This window comes from Bubalus kerabau, chromosome 16, assembly GCF_029407905.1.
Source record: "Bubalus kerabau isolate K-KA32 ecotype Philippines breed swamp buffalo chromosome 16, PCC_UOA_SB_1v2, whole genome shotgun sequence".
NCBI classification, from domain to species: domain Eukaryota; kingdom Metazoa; phylum Chordata; class Mammalia; order Artiodactyla; family Bovidae; genus Bubalus; species Bubalus kerabau.
The window spans coordinates 8,545,488-8,564,361 of record NC_073639.1 but is presented as its reverse complement, the minus strand read 5'-3'; the positions used below and the strand labels follow the sequence as shown (position 1 = coordinate 8,564,361).

The following is an 18,874-nucleotide window of genomic DNA, read 5'->3' as shown; positions in this document are numbered from 1 at the left end:
TGAGAGACTCCTAAAGGCAGTGTGGGAAGGATTTTTCTTTAATGGGAATATTTGGTTTCTTCTATGACTACATCTCCTAAGAATACTTCTGCTTTGGATAGATACAATTAATTTCCACCATTCTGAGAGCAAGAAAGAGAATGGAATCTGGAATGCCTATCATTCAGTATACAGACTTCATTTTAATCTTCAGCTTTCAGTTTGGTGTGCTCTGACCTCCCAGGAGTTGGTCTGGTGACCTCAGATTAAATACTCCTTGTGAATAATAATTTTTTAACTTCTTCCCTAGCCGCAAGACTGGGTGTGTGTAGTGGAACTAGCCATATAATAATATTAAGAATTTGGACTCTGTAGCCAGAAAGTTTGGGTTCAAATCTTGGTTCCAATGGTTACCAGCTATGTGACCTTGCTCAAGTTTCCTAAGTCCTGTAGTTCATGACTCCGTGCTAAAGGTGAACAGTGCAATAGATTTTATTTCTCTTTAACCTGAATTATTGACTTTATATTTTTAAAATGATTTCTCTTGTACAACCAAACCAATGAAAGCACAAAGGAATACAATTGCACACATGATCTTTCTGCAAAGATGGTGTGGAGTTTCCCACTGAAGTAAATCATTGTTCACAGAATTTGGCAAAAAGAAAAGGAAAAAGTCTCCAAACAAATAGCCCATTGAGAAATACACCATGACACGAGGATGATGCAATGGCAAATTGCAACATGAAAAGAAGCCCTGAATGAAAATTTTGTGTTACAAAAGGATCAAAAGCGGTCCAACAAAATGGCAAGGAAACAATATTGATTTTGAAACCTTACTCGTTTTTCATATGCAGTATTTTTAACAAGTCGTTTGTTTCCAGTTCACCACTACACTCCGTACTTAGAATTATTGTGGGCAAGTCCTCAGCTGCTGAATTCCTTTTGCCTCTGGGAAAGGTGTGACTGTGGGCTGCGGAGAACCTGACACGGAGCACAGCAAAAACGAAAGCAGAGCACCTGCCCCCAGAGAGTGCAGGAGGGCAGAGACGCAGGCAGATCCTGGCCAAACCCCCTAACACCACAACCCGAGGAGGAGACAGGCCTGGGGTTCTGTCCCGCAACGAGCCTAGGCTGAGTGCTGAAAGTGGCCCTAAACCCCTCGACCTAGAATTTCTCTTCTGCAGATTTTCTGGCTCAGAACCACAGAAAATATGAAGGGTTTGAATGAAATCTAAAATATGAAATCATGTACCTTCTAAGGCTCATTTGCCAATTTTGTTGTCACTTACTTAATTTTTGATTTATCTATGGTGATTAAAAAAACACAAAAATATAGTGAGCTGCTGCTGCTGCTAAGGCACTATGGTCGTGTCCGACTCTGTGCGACCCTGTAGACGGCAGCCCACCAGGCTCCCCCGTCCCTGGGATTCTCTAGGCAAGAACACTGGAGTGAAAGAAAGCATTTTAAATAAGAGAACTTTGAAAAGGTGTTTGTACAAGGATATTTTCCCATGTGTTTATAATATTGTTTTACCCACATTAGGGGGTTGGTTAAGTAAGTTATGCTACATCCATAAAGCAGCATACTCTGCAACCATGCACTGAAAATTGGGCTTATAGAACCAAACAGTTCCATAAGGGAAGTTATCCATGACATGTTATTGGTAGGATGTGAAAGAAATGATAAATTACTGTGAATTATGTTGTTTTAATAAGCACTGTTTTAATAGTATGTTTGACTAGAAAAGCATATAACGTGATGCTAAATTGTCTAGTAATCATTTCTCTGTGGTAGGATGATAGATGATAGTTGAATTTTTGCAAAGAACATTTATTGCTTTTGAAACTAGAAAAAAATGTATATGGCTAAAAAGTGACCAAAGGCTGGCAGTGGTAAGCACAAAATTAGAAGAAAATGACCTTAATATACACTTAGTGGAGAATCATGATTGACTGAAATTAAAACCATAGAGAACTTCTTTGAAAGAACTTAAAATGTTCATTTTCCATTTTCTCAAATGAAACCAGTTTAATAGGCTTAAAGATATAAAAATGTTTCTTAAATTACAAAGTCTAGTGGTTGATTCAATTGCATTGTTAAAAAAGTCTTTAAACAGTATTCCCAAATTATTGGTTTTTCCAATTCTAATCTAGCTCTTACTCAACTTCTTTAAAAGATTTTCATTTGATATAAATTCTGTGCACTGCGAGTACTTTGTTCTCTTCGAGAAATCAATCCACACTGAAGGGTGGAGAGGTTGCTATTTTGACATAGTTAGAGCCAATATTTCAGGCAGATTCTTAGAAGTGTGTCATTGTGAGTGGCATGCCTCAGAAAACAAACTCACACGCTATAATATAGATTTAACGTTTCTTGTTTGCTGTTTAAAATTATCCCTATACTTGTTATCTGGAAGGCAGTAGTCTTAGTAATTTACTCAAAGAAAAACTCTGTGGGACTTCCCTGGTGGCTCAGTGGTTAAGACGGTGCTTCCACTGCAAGAGATGCAGGTTTGATCCCTGCTCAGGGAGCTAAGATCCCACATGCCTCCCAGAGTGGCCGAAAAAAAAAACAACCCTGTGTAATATGCTGTGCTATTACGATCTACCTTAGTGTATGAATTTGAATTTATTTTCATTTGACTATTTGAGGAAGCATTTTTTATCTGTCATCCTTCTGATGTAATCCAAAATTTATAGATGTGTATGTGTGTGTGTGTATGCTTAGTCGCTCAGTCACGCCCAGCTCTTTGCAACCCCACAGACTATAGCCCACCAGGCTCCTCTGTCCATGGAATTCTCCAGGCAAGAATACTGGAGTGGGTTGCTGTTTCCTTCTCCAGGGGATCTTCCCAATCCAGGGATCAAACCCAGGTTTCCTGCATTGCAGGCAGATTCTTTACTGTCTGAGCCACCAGGGAAGCTCCATCAGTTCAGTTCAGTCGCTCAGTTGTGTCCAACTCTTTGCGGCCCCATGAATCGCAGTACGCCAGGCCTCCCTGTCCGTCACCAACTCCTGAGTTCACCCAGACAAACGTCCATCGAGTCGGTGATGCCATCCAGCCATCTCATCCTCTGTCGTCCCCTTCTCCTCCTGCCCCCAATCCCTCCCAGCATCAGAGTCTTTTCCAATGAGTCAACTCTTCGCATGAGGTGGCCAAAGTACTGGGGTTTCAGCTTTAGCATCATTCCTTCCAAAGAAATCCCAGGGCTGATCTCCTTCAGAATGGACTGGTTGGATCTCCTTGCAGTCCAAGGGACTCTCAAGAGTCTTCTCCAACACCACAGTTCAAAAGCAACAATTCTTCGGCGCTCAGCCTTCTTCACAGTTCAACTCTCACATCCATACATGACCACAGGAAAAACCATAGCCTTGACTAGATGGACCTTTGTTGGCAAAGTAATGTCTCTGCTTTTGAATATGCTATCGAGGTTGGTCATAACTTTCCTTCCAAGGAGTAAGCGTCTTTTAATTTCGTGGCTGCAGTCACCATCTGCAGTGATTTTGGAGCCCAGAAAAATAAAGTCTGACACTGTTTCCACTGTTTCCCCATCTATTTCCCATGAAGTGATGGGACTGGATGATGTATGCTGCTGCTGCTGCTGCTAAGTCGCTTCAGTCGTGTCCAACTCTGTGTGACCCCATAGACGGCAGCCCACCAGGCTCCCCCGTCCCTGGGATTCTCCAGGCAAGAACACTGGAGTGGGTTGCCATTTCCTTCTCCAATGCATGAAAATGAAAAGTGAAAGGGAAGTCGCTCAGTCATGTCCGACTCTAGCGACCCCATGGACTGCAACCTACCAGGCTCTTCCATCCATGGGATTTTCTAGGCAAAAGTACTGGAGTGGGGTGCCACTGATGATGTATACAAATGTATATTTGTTTATAGGGCATTTTACTAGAAAAGATAGCCCTAACTCATAGTATTTATAAAGATGTTAATATTAATGAAGGCTCCTTATAATCCTTGGTCATAACAGTGACAAAAGCACCAACCTTGTGAAGTATTCCTCCAGCCTTCCAGATAGTCTGTAATGGATTTGAATTTCTGACTCCCAAAGGTCTGCATGTGGCGTCTGTCCATGCCTGGATAGAGTGCACGTGAACCATGTACATTTCCCCTGCAGCCCAGTGCTTTGCACGGATGAGGCACGTGTCTCTTCACAAAGGCATCCCCTCAGGCAGGCTCTAGCTTCATCTGCATCTCCAATACAGATGCGCGTTTGTGTGACCGCGGAGGCATTGATGGTGCCTGCAGCTGGGATGTGGCTGGTGCATTTCAATCCACCACGTAGCAAAATAGGTGCTGAAGTGAATGGCTTGATTGGTGGTGCTAACACGGTTTGCCTTTTAATTAAAGTGGAGGCGGGGGAAGGATTGGGGGGAAGGAGAAGAAGGAGAAGAAAGAGGAGATAAAACAAGGTGTAATCAGGACCAGTGATAAAGTAACTTTCATTCCCAGTGAAACAAGCAATTAATCTACATAAAGCATTAATCTACATTAGTCACTATTTCTGTTACCATCAATGAGGAGAAATGAAAACACAGTTTTAAAATGCATTAGGAGGATTGAGCACTAGCAATGGCATGTTTAACAGGACCCCAGCTCAGTGAGGTGAAGGCTGGTGGTGGAAGAAGAGTGGGTTTGCGGGGAGTTAGTTGTAAAGCATCTGCGGGTGGTGTTTTTTTCTCAACCCAGTTATCCTGCTGCAACAACCACCAAACACAAGTTGGCCAAGCATCTGCTTTTTGAGTGCTAAGCACATTCTTCCACAAGCTCAGTTGTAGGCAAGCTCTGGAGCTTTTCCTTCCTTCTGGGAAATTTGATGGGAATCAGGGTGGGTCTGGGAAACATCTTCAGAGGCCCCACATATGAGGTACAGATTGAGCCCTACACAAGGGGCTGCTGCTGCTGCTAAGTCGCTTCAGTCGTGTCCGGCTCTGTGCGACCCCATAGACGGCAGCCCACCAGGCTCCCCCATCCCTGGGATTCTCCAGGCAAGAACACTGGAGTGGGTTGCCATTTCTTTCTCCAATGCATGAAAGTGAAAAGTGAAAGTGAAGTTGCTCAGTCATGTGCGACTCTTAGCGACCCCATGGACTGCAGCCCACTGGGCTCCTCTGTCCGTGGGATTTTCCAGGCAAGAGTACTGGAGTGGGGTGCCATTGCCTTCTCCACACAAGGGGCTAAGACCAGCCAAGTCCTTCACCCTTGTTCATGGCCCTGAGAGAAGGGCACTTTTTCCTGATGGCTCAAAGAGCTACTGGTCAAAAACAGGCTGCTCTAACCAGCTCATGATGCTAGCTCTTGTCACTGGCTCTTTATCAATAACCTAAGCAGACACTTGGCTAAGCCTGTTGTTATCTTACTTAATGCTCATAACCAGCTCATGAAGTGGTCCCTACCATTAATAGCTTTTTATCAATGAGGAAACGGAGGCTTAGGAAAGGTAAATGGCTTGTCCAAGATGACCTGGCTAGTAAGGGGTGTGGCTAGCTTTAGAATGGAGGCTGCTGGCTACAGATGAGCATACCCAGCTTCTGGGAAGAGTCAGGGTTTTCTGTGCCCAGGTAGTCAAATATAAACCATCAGAGATATTTACCCTGTACATATTTGATATTGATCTTGTTTTACATAGCTCTGTATCCCTCACAGCTCCTACCTCAATGCTTTTTGCATAGCAGAGTTTCAGTAAACATGCATTAAATTAACAGAAAAAAGATGGTACATCTTGGTTCAGGAGTTGGAGATTGTGAGTTCTGCTTGTAAAATGTTTTTCTTTTGAAAGGTTTCAAAGTTACGTAAAAAGTAAATTTCTACACAACATAGAAAGAATAGTATAATGAACCTACATGAATTCAAACCCAGTGTCGATAATTAGCAGCACTTTGCCAGCCTTGTCCATTCCCTACCAACTTTTTGCTGTTTTGGTTTTTGCTGATAAATCTTTTAAATTAATTTATTTTTATGGAAGGATAATTGCTTTACAGAATTTTGCTGTTTTCTGTCAAACCTCAACATGGATCAGCCATAAGTATACATATATCTCCTCCCTTTTAAAATTCTCTCCCATCTTCCTCCCCATCCTACCCCTCTAGGTGGATACAGAGACCCTGTTTGAGTTTTGGTTTTTGCTGATATATTTTAAAGTGAATCCCAGGTAGGTCATTTCAATTATAAATGCTCAGTATAAATAGCAAAGACATAACAACATCGTAATTACCATGTAATTATCATACCTAATCCCATTAACAATAATATTTTCATATCATCTAATACTTCAAACTGGTTGTCACAAAGGCATTTATCTGTTTTTGGCTGTGCCGGGTCTTCGTTTCTGTGCTCGGGCTTTCTCCAGCTGCAGCGAGCAGAGGCTCCTCTCCAGTCATGGTCTGTGGGCTTCTCTCTGCAGTGGCTTCTCTTGTGCAGAACGCGAGCTCCAGGTACATGGGCTTCAGTAGTTCAGCATGCAGTCTCAGGAGTTGTGGCTCACAGGCTTTGAAGTTACCCTTTGGCTTGTGGAATCTTCTTGGACCAGGGATGGGAGCCATGTCCCTTGCCCTGGCAAGCGGATTCTTATCCACTAGACCACCAGGGAAGTCCACCAAAGCATTTTTTAATACTTAGTTTGTGGAATCAGAATGGAACTTACCTGCATATTGCGTTTGGTTGTCTTGTATTTTTTTCTCTTATACCCCCACCCATGCCTCTATTTTTAGTAACTTTTTCTTTTTTCCTCTCTACCTTTTTCCTTCTTTCCTTCCTCCCATTCCTCCTTCCCCTTCTTTCCCTCCTTCCTTCCCTTTTTCTTTTCTATTTTCCCTTAGAAACCAGGGAATTTGTCCCATTACGGTGATTTTCTTTCTCTTTTTTTTACCATATTGTGTGACATTCAAGACTTTAGTTTCCTGACTATGGATCAAACCCATGCCTCATCCTCCGCAGTGAAAGTGTGGAGTCTTAACCAATGGACCACCAAGGAATTCGTCTCATTCCAGTGTTTTTGTTTAAAGTAACAGGCATTTGTTTTTTGATTTTTATTTATTTGGCTGCGTTGGGTCTGCACTGCGGTGCCCAGGCTCTTCTTTGGGGTGCATGGCTCCTCTCATCTGGGCTCAGTAGTTGTGACACGCTGGCCTTGTTGCCCCGAGGCATGTGGGATCTTAGTTCTCCAACCAGGGATTGAACCCATGTCCCCTGCATTGGAAGGTGGATTCTTAACCACTGGACCGCCAGGAAAGTCCACTCATTTCAGTGGTTTTTAACTGACTCTGGAAACACTTCCTAGAGGGTATTGATGGTGCCCAGTTGTCAGTTTTTCACTCCCAGTATCTCTGGGACGGTGTCTCTGTTGATGGGATTCTGGGCTAGCTCATAATTGTTCCTCCAGCACTCAGATGTGTACTGGAGGGCTTCCATGTGCCCGCCCTGTATCCAATGTGGGAGACACAGCAGCATCTCAGTGGGGCTACAGCTGGACGGGGACAGAAGGCAGAGCGCCCGTGGCTCCATCATTAAGTTCAGGGCCCTAAAAAAGGAATGCAGATGACACATTCTCACGGTGGTCTCAGGAAAAACAGACCTGGAAGTGCCAGCTCACAGGTGTGAGCAGCCCGACACCCCTCTTTCCTCCACCTTCCAGCCCAGATTCCTGCTCCCCTCAAAGCCAGCCTGGGTGCACTCTCTGCAGCTACAGCAGAAACTGCTGTAAGACGGCCTCCTTCTCAGGGGAGACATTTGCGCTCACCATCTGCTCACCCACCTGGTGATTCTGAATCAACGAAACTGCAGTTTGAAAATGTGACGGCGATTATGCAGATGGTGGTGTTCCCGAAAGCTCAGTCGGTGCATTTCATTTGCCAGAAAAATGACCCTCCCCCTCCACTCCTGTCTTTTCCAGCTTCAGCCTGAGACCCAAGTTCAATGGAGACAGACAGTGCCTATGTGTCTCCTCGGCCTGTTGGGTTATCATTAGATGTGGGGCTTCCCTGGCTCATCAGCAGAATCCTCCAGGGTGTCCGAGGGATGGAGTCCTTGTCAGCCTATTTATCAGGTTGCCAGCCTCCCTACAAGGTGGTAGCCAGCCACTACCACTCTGATTCCTCAGGAACTGTTTCCTGGGAACAGGGTGATTATTTTAGTAATATACCCACCTATACATTTTAGTAAATTTCACTATTAAAAAAAATCCTATATTTTCTTTATATAAAATGCAAGGAATTGACTGGTGCCTAAAGAATAAGCCCAGTGAAGGTGCAGAGAGCTCTGCTGTACATCAGCAATGAAATGTCAGCAAGTGTGATTCTTGCTATAGAGACAGATACAGTGGAAATAAACCCTCAAGGACTAATAAATCATACCTCCTAAGTCAACCTCATCAAATACATTCAAGATATTGATTGCTGCTACATCTGAGCAAAGCTCAGACAACTGTTTAATGGCCGGTTACGTCCAGGAGGCTTAGAGGATCCCCGAGCCCACCTCGTTGTCAAGCGCCTCTGCAACTATTTCCATTAGGCGGTTATTGGAAATGGTGTGCGTAATGGGGTAATCTCCTCTCTCGACACTCCGTCTGTGAGAATTTCTAACACTGCGATTACCGTGGCCTCGCTGTGACCTGGATGGGCAGAACTCCTGGAAGCAGGATGGGAATAATGGGGGAAGGAGATGTGGGTAGATCTAGGGAATCACATTGGGATGAGGTGGGGGTGAGTGGGTGCTGCTGTATTTAGGGGTTTATAATATTTTTTTGTCTGCTGAGTCATTTTCTTTGGACGCGTTACGTCCCTAGAAAAAGAATCCAAGGATTTTCCCTCCTGTGTGTTTTCATCTTGCTTCTTCATGGTCCATGATGTCAGTTGAGGTTGTTAGTACAATGAAACCAAACTGACGGGATGGGAGAAGGTTATTTGGCCATTTTCCTGGATCTTTGAGATGCACATCAAATCTGGGGCTGACCACTCCACATTTACTTAGCCTGCCTGTGAGATTCACAGCAATTTTCCCAGCCCTGTGATCATCAATGATTTCAAATTAGCCAATACTACGATGCTTCTGAGAGTTCTCAGAAACATGGTGGAGAGTCCTGAGAAAACATGGTCCACTGGAGAAGGGAATGGCAAACCACTTCAGTATTCTTACCATGAGAACCCCATAAACAGTATGAAAAGGCAAAAAGAGAGGACACTGAAAGATGAACTCCCCAGGTCAGTAGAGGCCCAGTATGCTACTGGAGATCAGTGGAGAAATAACTCCAGAAAGAATGAAGAGATGGAGCCAAAGCAAAGACAATGCCCAGTTTTGGATGTGACTGGTGATAGAAGGTGGAGAAGGCAATGGCACCCCACTCCAGTCCTCTTGCCTGGAAAATCCCATGGACGGAGGAGCCTGGTAGGCTACAGTCCATGGGATATCGAAGAGTTGGACACAACTGAGCGACTTCACTTTCACTTTTCAGTTTAATGCATTGGAGAAGGAAATGGCAACCCACTCTAGTGTTCTTGCCTGGGGAATCCCAGGGACGGGGGAGCCTGGTGGGCTGCTGTCTATGGGGTCGTACAGAGTCGGACATGACTGATCTGACTTAGCAGCAGCAGCAGGTGATGGAAAGAAAGTCCGATGCTGTAAAGAACCATATTACATAGGAACCAGGAATGTTAGGTCCATGATTCATGGTAAATTGGAAGTGGTCAAACAGAAGATGGCAAGAGTAAACATCAACGTTTTAGGAATCAGTGAACTAAAATGGACTGGAATGGGCGAATTTAACTTAGATGACCATTATTTCTACTACTGTGGGCAAGAATCCCTTAAAGAAATGGAGTAGCCCTCATAATCAACAAGAGAGTCTGAAATGGAGTACTTGGGTGCGGTCTCAAAAATGACAGAATGATCTCTGTTTGTTTCCAAGACAAACCATTCAATATCACAGTAATCCAAGTCTGTGCCCCAACCAGTAATGCTGAAGAAGCTGAAGTTGAACAGTTCTATGAAGACCTACAAGACCTTCTAGAACTAACACCCAAAAAGGATGTCCTTTCCATCATAGGGGACTGCAATGCAAAAGTAGGAAGTCAAAAGATAACTGGAGTAACAGGCAAATTTGGCCTTGGAGTACAGAATGAAGCAGGGCAAAGGCTAACAGAGTTTTGCCAAAAGAACGCACTGGTCATAGCAAACACCCTCTTCCAACAACACAAGAGAAAACTCTACACGTGGACATCACCAATGGTCAATACCAAAATCAGATTGATTATGTTCTTTGCAGCTGAAGATGGAGAATCTCTATAAAGTCAGCAAAAACAAGACTGGGAACTGATTGTGGCTCAGATCATGAACTCCTTATTGTCAAATTCAGACTTAAATTGAAGAAAGTAGGGAAAAACCGCTAGACCATTCAGGTATGACATAAATCAAATCCCTAACAATTATACAGTGAAAGTGAGAAATAGATTCAAGGGATTAGATCTGATAGACAGAGTACCTGATGAACTATGGATGGAGGTTCATGACATTGTACAGGAGACAGAGATCAAAACCATCCCCAAGAAAAAGAAATGCAAAAAGGCAAAATGGTTGTCTGAGGAAGCCTTACAAATAGCTGAGAAAAGAAAAGAAGCTGAAGGCAAAGGAGAAAAGAAAGATATAAGCATCTGAATGCAGAGGTCCAAAGAATAGCAAGGAGAGATAAGAAAGCCTTCCTCAGTGATCAGTGCAAAGAAATAGAGGAAAACAACAGAATGGGAAAGACTAGAGATCCCTTCAAGAAAATTAGAGATTCCAAGGGAACATTTCATGCAAAGATGGGCTCGATAAAGGACAGAAATAATATGGACCTAACAGAAGCAGAAGTATTAAGAAGAGGTGGCAAGAATACACAGAAGAACTGTACAAAAAAGATCTTTATGACCCAAATAACCACAATGGTGTGAACACTGGATTAGAGCCAGACATCCTGGAGTGTGAAGTCAAGTGGGCCTTAGGAAGCACCACTACGAACAAAGCTAGTGGAGGTGATGGAATTCCAGTTGAGCTATTTCCAATCTTGAAAGATGATGCTGTGAAAGTGCTGCACTCAATATGCCAGCAAATTTGGAAAACTCAGCAGTGGCCACAGGACTGGAAAAGGTCAGTTTTCATTCCAATCCCAAAGAATGTTCAAACTACTGCACAATTGCACTCATCTCACACGCTAGCAAAGTAATGCTCAAAATTCTCCAAGCCAGGCTTCAGCAGTACGTGAACCATGAACTTCCAGATGTTCAAGCTGGATTTAGAAAAGGCAGAGGAACCAGAGATCAAATTGCCAACATCCACTGAATTATCAAAAAAGCAAGAGAGTTCCAGAGAAACACCTATTTCTCCTTTATAGACTATGCCAAAGCCTTTGACTGTGTAGATCACAGTAAACTGTGGAAAATTCTGAAAGCGATGGGAACACCAGACCACCTGACCTGCCTCCTGAGAATTCTGTATGCAGGTCAAAAAGCAACAGTTAGAACTGGACATGGAACAATAGACTGGTTCCAAATAGGGAAAGGAGTACGTCAAGGCTGTATATTGTCACCCTGCTTATTTAACTTCTATGCAGAGTACATCATGAGAAATGCTGGGCTGGAAGAAGCACAAGCTGGAATCAAGATTGCTGGGAGAAATATCAATAAGCTCAGATATGCAGATGACACCGCCCTTATGGCAGAAAGTAAAGAACTACAGAGCCTCTTGTTGAAAGTGAAAGAGGAGACTGAAAAAGTTAGCTTAAAACTCAACATTCAGAAAACTAAGATCATGGCATCCGGTCCTATCACTTCATGGCAAATAGATGGGGAAACAATGGAAACAGTGAGAGACTTTTTTTTTTTTTGCTCCAAAATCACTGCAGATGGTGACTGCAGCCATGAAATTAAAAGATGCTTGCTCCTTGGAAGTAAAGTTATGACCAACCTAGACAGCATATTAAAAAGCAGACCCAGGTCCGTCTAGTCAAAGCTCTGGTTTTTCCAATAATCATGTATGGATGTGAGAGTTGGACTATAAAGAAAGCTGAGTACCAAAGAATTGCTGCTTTTGAACTGTGGTTTTGAAGAAGACTCTTGAAAGTCCCTTGGACAGCTAGAAGATCAAACCAGTCCATCCAAAGGAAATCAGTCCTGAATATTCATTGGAAGGACTGATGCTGAAGCTGAAACTCCAATACTTTGGCCACCTGATGCAAAGAACTGACTCATTAGAAAAGACCCTGATGCTGGGCAACATTGAAGGAAGGAGAAGGGGACGAGAGAGGACGAGATGGTTAGAATGGTATCACCGACTGGATGGATGGACATGAGTTTGAGCAAGCTCCAGGAGTTGCTGATGGACAGGGAGGCCTGGCGTGCTGCGGTCCTTGGGGTCGCAAAGAGTCAGACACAACTGAGTGACTGAACCTAAATGAACCGTGCTTCATCATCACAGGTGGAAACCTGATGATGACTTTGGAGTGTGGCCTGATAAGCACCTGGCAATTGCCTCTCTTTTCAGCATTGTTGGTATTCTTGAGAGCTTTAGCCAGGACATTCATGCCCATTGTTATAGCAACAGGGAAAGATGGCAGAAAGCAGAGGTCTAGAATCGAGCTTGACAGGGGAGAATGGCAGATTTGTGAATTAGTAAAGAGGTGGTAGTGGCAGTAAGCTGAATGGATATGCAAGTAATCTGATTGCTTTTTAATTTGGATTTTTCTTTTTTCTTTCTTTTTTTTGAGAAATACTCCCTCTAAAAATGGTTATCTGAGATGTGACTAATAAATATATGATTCTGATTGGATCTTGGACTGGGAAACACATTATTGAGGCAGTTGGTAAAATTGGAATATGAACTGTAGATTAGATAATAGTACTGTACCAGTAGCCCTTCCCAGATGGACCTCCTGGTAAAGAACACGCTGGCCAATGCAGGAGACGTAAGAGATGTGGGTTTGATCCCTGGATCAGGGAGATCCCCTGAGGAGGGCATGGCAACCCACTCCAGTATTTTTGCCTGGAGAATCCCTACAGTTCATAGGGTCACAAAGAGTCCTGAAGGGACTTAGCATGCATGCACTTTACCAATAATAAAATTCCTGACTTTGGTGAGTATGGTTATATGGGAGCCTTGTTCACACTGAAGTATTTAAGAAAAAAGGAGCATGATGTACATGATTCCTTCTCAAATGGTTAAAAATTGTGTGTGTGTCTATGAAGAGAAAGTGAGACCAAGAGATGTGACAAAATATTAACAAATTGGTAAATCTGCGTAAAATGTATACCAGAATTCACTGTAATAGGCATGCTACTTTTCTGTAAGTTTAAAATTATTTCTCAATGAAAAATATTTTAGGCACTATCTACTGTATAGTTAAGATGTAATTCAACTGTTACAGAAAACCCACAATAGCTTAATCAAGAGGCAAATATGTATTTCTCTCAGATAAAAGGAATCCAGAGGTGAACAGTCCAGTTCATAAACTGTCAGGGTCTAGGGCTCCACTGCCTATGTTTCTTGGGTACCCTCGGTGACTGTTTTCCACCTCATGGACCAAAAGGGCTGCTTGAGTACCAGCCATTTCGCACATTCTAACCAGGAGGAAGGGAAGGGCTTGAAGTAAAAGATGGGGAAACAAAAGGGTCTTTATCACCTGTCCTAAAACAAGATCTCCTGGAAGCCATCACTCAGTCTTTCTGTGTACATCTCACTGGTGGAAACACAGTCTCTGGCCACACCTCGCTGGAAGAGAACGTGTGACATGAAGCCTATATTATAGGTATTCCCGGATCCATTTAAAAATCAGGGCTTCAAATATTTGAAAGAAAGTGACAGTGGACAGTGGGCAAACGATTAGCAGCCTTTACCAGATGAGGTCTGGTAAAGACAAAGACAACATCTGCCCAGCAAACTCCACGAACTTGTGGCCCAAGGGCCTAGCTGGGTGAGGCAGGCCCCCCTGGATACAATTCAGCTAAGGCACTGGGTGATATTTGCAGGCTTTTGGTGCCACAATCCTCTGCCACTTCAAACAGCAGTCCACCAACCCCTCAACCCCACTCAGCCAAACTGTGTTTGTAGGAGACTCACTTGCCAATGACCTGTTACTCTGATTTTTCCCTGAAATGACTTTGGTCTAAGAGGACAGACTATTAAAAAACAACAACTAAAGAGGATTTCTTGGGTCAGAATAAAGGTTTCAGTGCCTCTTCGCTGCCTCCCAAACTTTTGGAATAGAAGAGTAATATTTTTCTGGCTGTTTACAAGAAATGAGAGTAAGATTCATTTTGTAGTTCGTAGAGGGTGAAAAGGCCTATTTTGTGGGAAAGTTTGCTATGCTAATAAGCAGTTTTTATAGTTCCTTGAGACAGTGACTTTGAGGCAAGGGAAATGAAAAATGATTTCTGGTCAAACAAACTTAAGGATCGTGTACTCTATAATCTTCTGTTGCTGCTGCTGCTGCTAAGTCACTTCAGTCGTGTCTGACTCTGTGTGACTCCATAGACGGCAGCCCATCAGGCTCCCTGTCCCTGCGATTCTCCAGGCAAGAACACGGGAGTGGGTTGCCATTTCCTTCTCCAATGCATTAAACTGAAAAGTGAAAGTGAAGTCGCTCAATCGTGTCCAACTCTTCACGACCCCACGGACTGCAGCCTACCAGGCTCCTCCATCCATGGGATTTTCCAGGCAAAAGTACTGGAGTGGGGTGCTATCACCTTCTCCGAATCTTCTCTTAGAGGGTCACAATACATAATAATACACTAAGGTCTGAGAAGTTCTGCCATAAGGAAGTCCCTAGCCTGAAATGGTGTAACTCAGATTGGGACTTGCCCACAGTCTTTTAACTGAGATCACACGGGGTCACAGGACTTAATGAAGCCTGGGTTCTTGATGTCTCATCACAGAAAGAATTCAATGAGAGACAGTGTGATAGGTAAGAAGTGGATTTATTTAGAGAGAAACACACTTTACAGAGTATAGGCCATCTTAGAAGGCAAGAGCTGCACCAAGGTATGAGGTGGTCAGTTTTTATAGGAGTGCGTAATTTCATAGGCTAATGACTTGGAGGAATTGTTGTTCAGTCACTCAGTCATGTCAGCCTTTGCAGCCCCATGAACGGCAGCACACCAGGCTTCCCTATCTTTCACTATCTCCCCAAGTTTGCTCAAACACGTGCCCATTGATTTCATAATGCTATCCAACCGTCTCACCCTCTGCCGTCCCCTTCTCCTGCTCTCAATCTTTCTCAGCATCAGGGTCTTTTTCAGTGAGTCAGCTCTTCGCATCAGGTGGCCAAAGTATTGGAGCTTCAGCATCGGTCCTTCCAATAAATATTCAGGGTTGATTTCCTTTAGAATTGACTGGTTTGATCTCCTTGCAGTCCAAGGGACTCTCAAGAGTCTTCTCCAGCACCACAGTTTGAAAGCATCCGTTCTTCGGTATTTGGGGAAGGGCCGGGGACTTCCAGGAATTGGGCCACGGCCCCCTTTTGATCTCTGTGGGATTGTTGCGCCTGTGGGTGTGTCATCTATCTCACCGATGTGTTCCAGTGTGTAGATGCTGAGGCTCAAGTTCTGGTGGAAGTCAGCTTGTTCGCCATCTTGGGCCTGTTTGGTTCTGGCTAGCCTGTGTCTCGTCCTCGAGCTCTGTCCTTCTTTTAAAGGTTGTGCCCTGCCCCCTTCCCTCCTGTTTCAAGCCTTCTTGTTGCCAACTTTTTGTTTTTCCTGCTATCTCTTGTTTGCTTCTGTCCTATTGAGCCCACCTTGGAAAATCAAGGATGCTATTGAGTCATGAAGCCCTTACTAAACTGCCGTTAGCTTCACCTTAGTACAAAGATTCTGGATTCTCATGGTACATAGTGTGCAGAAAATGAAGCATAAGTCACTTTTAAAGCATAATGACAAGATTTTTTCAGATGGCTGAATTTGGAAGCAAACAGAAGCTGCAGTCCTGTGGGCAGGGTCGATTGACACTTCAGTGGTGTCTAAGGAGTGTGCAGAAGATTGATACCTGTGTGTGGCAGTGTACAGCAAGGCCGGGCACCTGGTGTGCACAGCACACCCTCTGGGGACCGCAGTGGGGATGGCCGCGCCTGTGCGCGGGATGCCAGCCTGGGGGGAAGACAGCCTTATCTGTAAGACTTTCCTCGCCAGATCTCTAATAGTTAACCCTACAAGCAAGGAAGCCCTGGAATCTCTTCCAAACCGTGTCCAGTGTTCAGAATACATACTAAGGTTTACTTAAGCTGCTGAGGAGAAGAGGACAGGTCTGTTCAACCTGCATTTGAAAGCTGCAGTGAGTAAGTGGATTTGCTTTATCTTCAGAGAGCTAGCTATGAACACTGTACCCTTGCCTCTGGGAAGGGAACTAAACAAGGGAATCCTTGATCTTCAGTAAATGAACAGCCCCATTGACTCAATGCGTTTTGGGTTACATGTTAAATAATGTTGCTTTATGGTAATAATTATAGTAAGGTTTTCTTTTGTGAAGCTCATGGCACATTTCCTGTGTCATCTCATTCTTTTTGACCTAGGATTGGGCATTCTTCTTCTCAGGAAAATGAGGCTCGAGACAGGCTCTGGCACTAATTGGGACATGGCAGTAAGCAAAGGCAGGGTTCCTGGTCCCAAGTCTTAGCTGTGCGAGCAGAAAGCCTTTGAAAGGCAGCCTGAGGGGCTCAGTCTTGCCTATAAATTAAAAAAAAGAAAAATAATCCCTTGGGAAAAATACTGAGTACCTACTCCTCCTAGATCCTAGGCATCCTGCAGAAATCTGCATTCATTCATTCAGTAAATATATACCAAGTGCCCACCGTACCAGGCATTGTCCTGAGTGCCAGTGGTGCCCAGCTGTCAGAGATGTGCGTGTCACGTGTCCCAAGTGTCCCATAAAGTCCTCTGGGGGTGTAGAGTGTGACAAGAGTTGAGGAAGAGGACCACAGGAGAATGAACATTTGTGATTGTAATAATCATAACAAGAGCTAACCATCATATAACAAGCCTTGCCCCTTCTAAGTACCAACTTGTGTGTTCTCATCACAGCTCTCTGAAGTGGATCCCATGGCTAAATCCACTTTACAGAGGAGGAAATAGAGGCCCACAGGGGTTCAGTGACCTGCCCAGATCTCACAGAAGAGATGGGATCTCATCTAAACAGTTCCCATTAACCACTCAACCATACTGCCTCTCCAGAAAGCCCTTAAGAGGCAGGCTAGGGGAAGGAGGCAGTTCTGGAGGCCCTGTGAGCTCCGATCACAAGTGTCAGGCCAGGGCAGCGTTTCCAGCACACAGGCAGTAACCGTGTGATGGCCAAGGTCTGAGTCAGATTGGGAAGGCCACTGAGCAGGGTGAAGGATCACTGCCCAGGGACTTCCCCTGTGGTCCAGTGGCTAAGACTCTAGGCTCCCAATGCAAAAGACCTGGGTTCAATCCCTGGTCAGGAAACTTGATCCCAAGTGCCACAGCGAAGAGTTGGCATGCCAAAACTAAAGATCCCACATGCTACAGCTAAGACCTGGTGCAGCCAAGTAAATAAATAATAATAAAAATATTTTTTAGAAAAAGATTCACTGCTCTTTGTTTCCCCAAGGACGCATCAGGCAGACTAACCCCAAACAAAGACCTTCCAGATGCTGTGGCCCCACACCCTGCCGCCTGCCAGTCTGAAGACAGTTTTCAACATTTCCTCATCCACTGAGGGTAAGCAGCAGAGGCCAGTAAGACTCCGTGCTCCTAGCGCAGGGGCCCCAGGATCCATGAAATTCCACATGCTGCGCCTAAGAGCCCACATGCCACAGTGAAGCTCCAAGATCCCACGTGCTGCAACTGAGGCCCGGCATGGCCAAATGAATAAATATATTAAAAAGAGAACTCGGGGCCAGGATGCCAAAGGTGGAGATGCGGCAGTGACAAGTCCGCAGCCCCCCCGCAGACCAAGGCTGAGGTGGCAGACGCATGGCTGCCCGCTGGTTGGGGCTGTCAGATGCTTGGTGGCCGCCCTGCCCCTTCCGGGGCCCAGCTCATGGCTACTGCCTGCCTGTCCCCAGATGACGCCGGGCAGCCTGTGCCAGGGGAGGTGCTGCTCAGGAGACAGGAGACGTGGGTTTCCACCCTCCAGACAGTTGTCTGCCATCTGCTCCCCACCCTGAGGGTCTGGCAGTGCAGCACTCTGCTTTTGGAAATGGGCGTTCTCTGGGAAACCGTGTGACTAGGTCCTAATGAGCAGCTTGCTTCCTCTGGGCCTTTGACCCCTTCTGATGTCAGAAGGGAGAGATGGGGAGGGTCTAAGAAGGCTCCCTACCCACTTGGGGACTCACAGCCTATTTTACAGGTGAAACTGAGACCCTTAAACACATGATGAATGGCAGCAGGTGAGGAAGAAACCCTTTGGTTCAGAATCAGAAGTGGAACCGGCTGGGCGCCAGGATGGTGAGGCTGTAGCCTGAACCGTTGTACTGGGTACTTTTTGAGATCATAGAACTTGGAAATAGTGAAGCAATTGGAGTACAGACATGCTTCTTGATATAACTGCCCTTTTCCAAGGGCCTTAGAGGAAAATGCGAGAGGTGGTGTGATGACTGAGTGCAGGCACGGGTTTGAGCCCCATCTGCCATTCCTCAGCCGTGTGACCTTGGGCAGTGTGCGCCTGTGACTCAGTTTTCTCCTCTGTGAGTAGGGCCCACCACATAGGGCTGTTATTAGTATTACGAGAGCTATTAAATGAAAACGGAGGCAGAGAGCACAGAGCCTGCTGTGCAGTAGGCACTCACACAGTGTCAGCGTTACTGAGGATGAACCAGAGTTCATTCTCAGAACCATGCCATTTGCAGGAACATGAATGGACCTAGAGATGATCATACTAAGTGAAGTAAGTCAGACAAAGGCAAATACCAT

At 44.8% G+C, this 18,874-nt stretch overlaps 1 long non-coding RNA gene and 1 pseudogene across 1 annotated transcript in view; one reads left to right on the top strand and one right to left on the bottom strand.

Moving 5' to 3' along the window:
- Positions 1 to 18,446, top strand: part of LOC129629651 (uncharacterized) — a 34,324-nt gene extending 15,878 nt beyond the window's left edge. Inside the window, exons 2-4 of the long non-coding RNA XR_008703302.1 lie at positions 6,080 to 6,141; positions 17,571 to 17,680; positions 18,312 to 18,446. This is a non-coding gene — a long non-coding RNA (uncharacterized LOC129629651). The remainder of the gene's footprint in view (positions 1 to 6,079; positions 6,142 to 17,570; positions 17,681 to 18,311) is intronic.
- LOC129629650 (40S ribosomal protein S15a-like) lies at positions 8,769 to 12,552 on the bottom strand (annotated as a pseudogene).
- Positions 18,447 to 18,874: the final 428 nt, after the last annotated feature.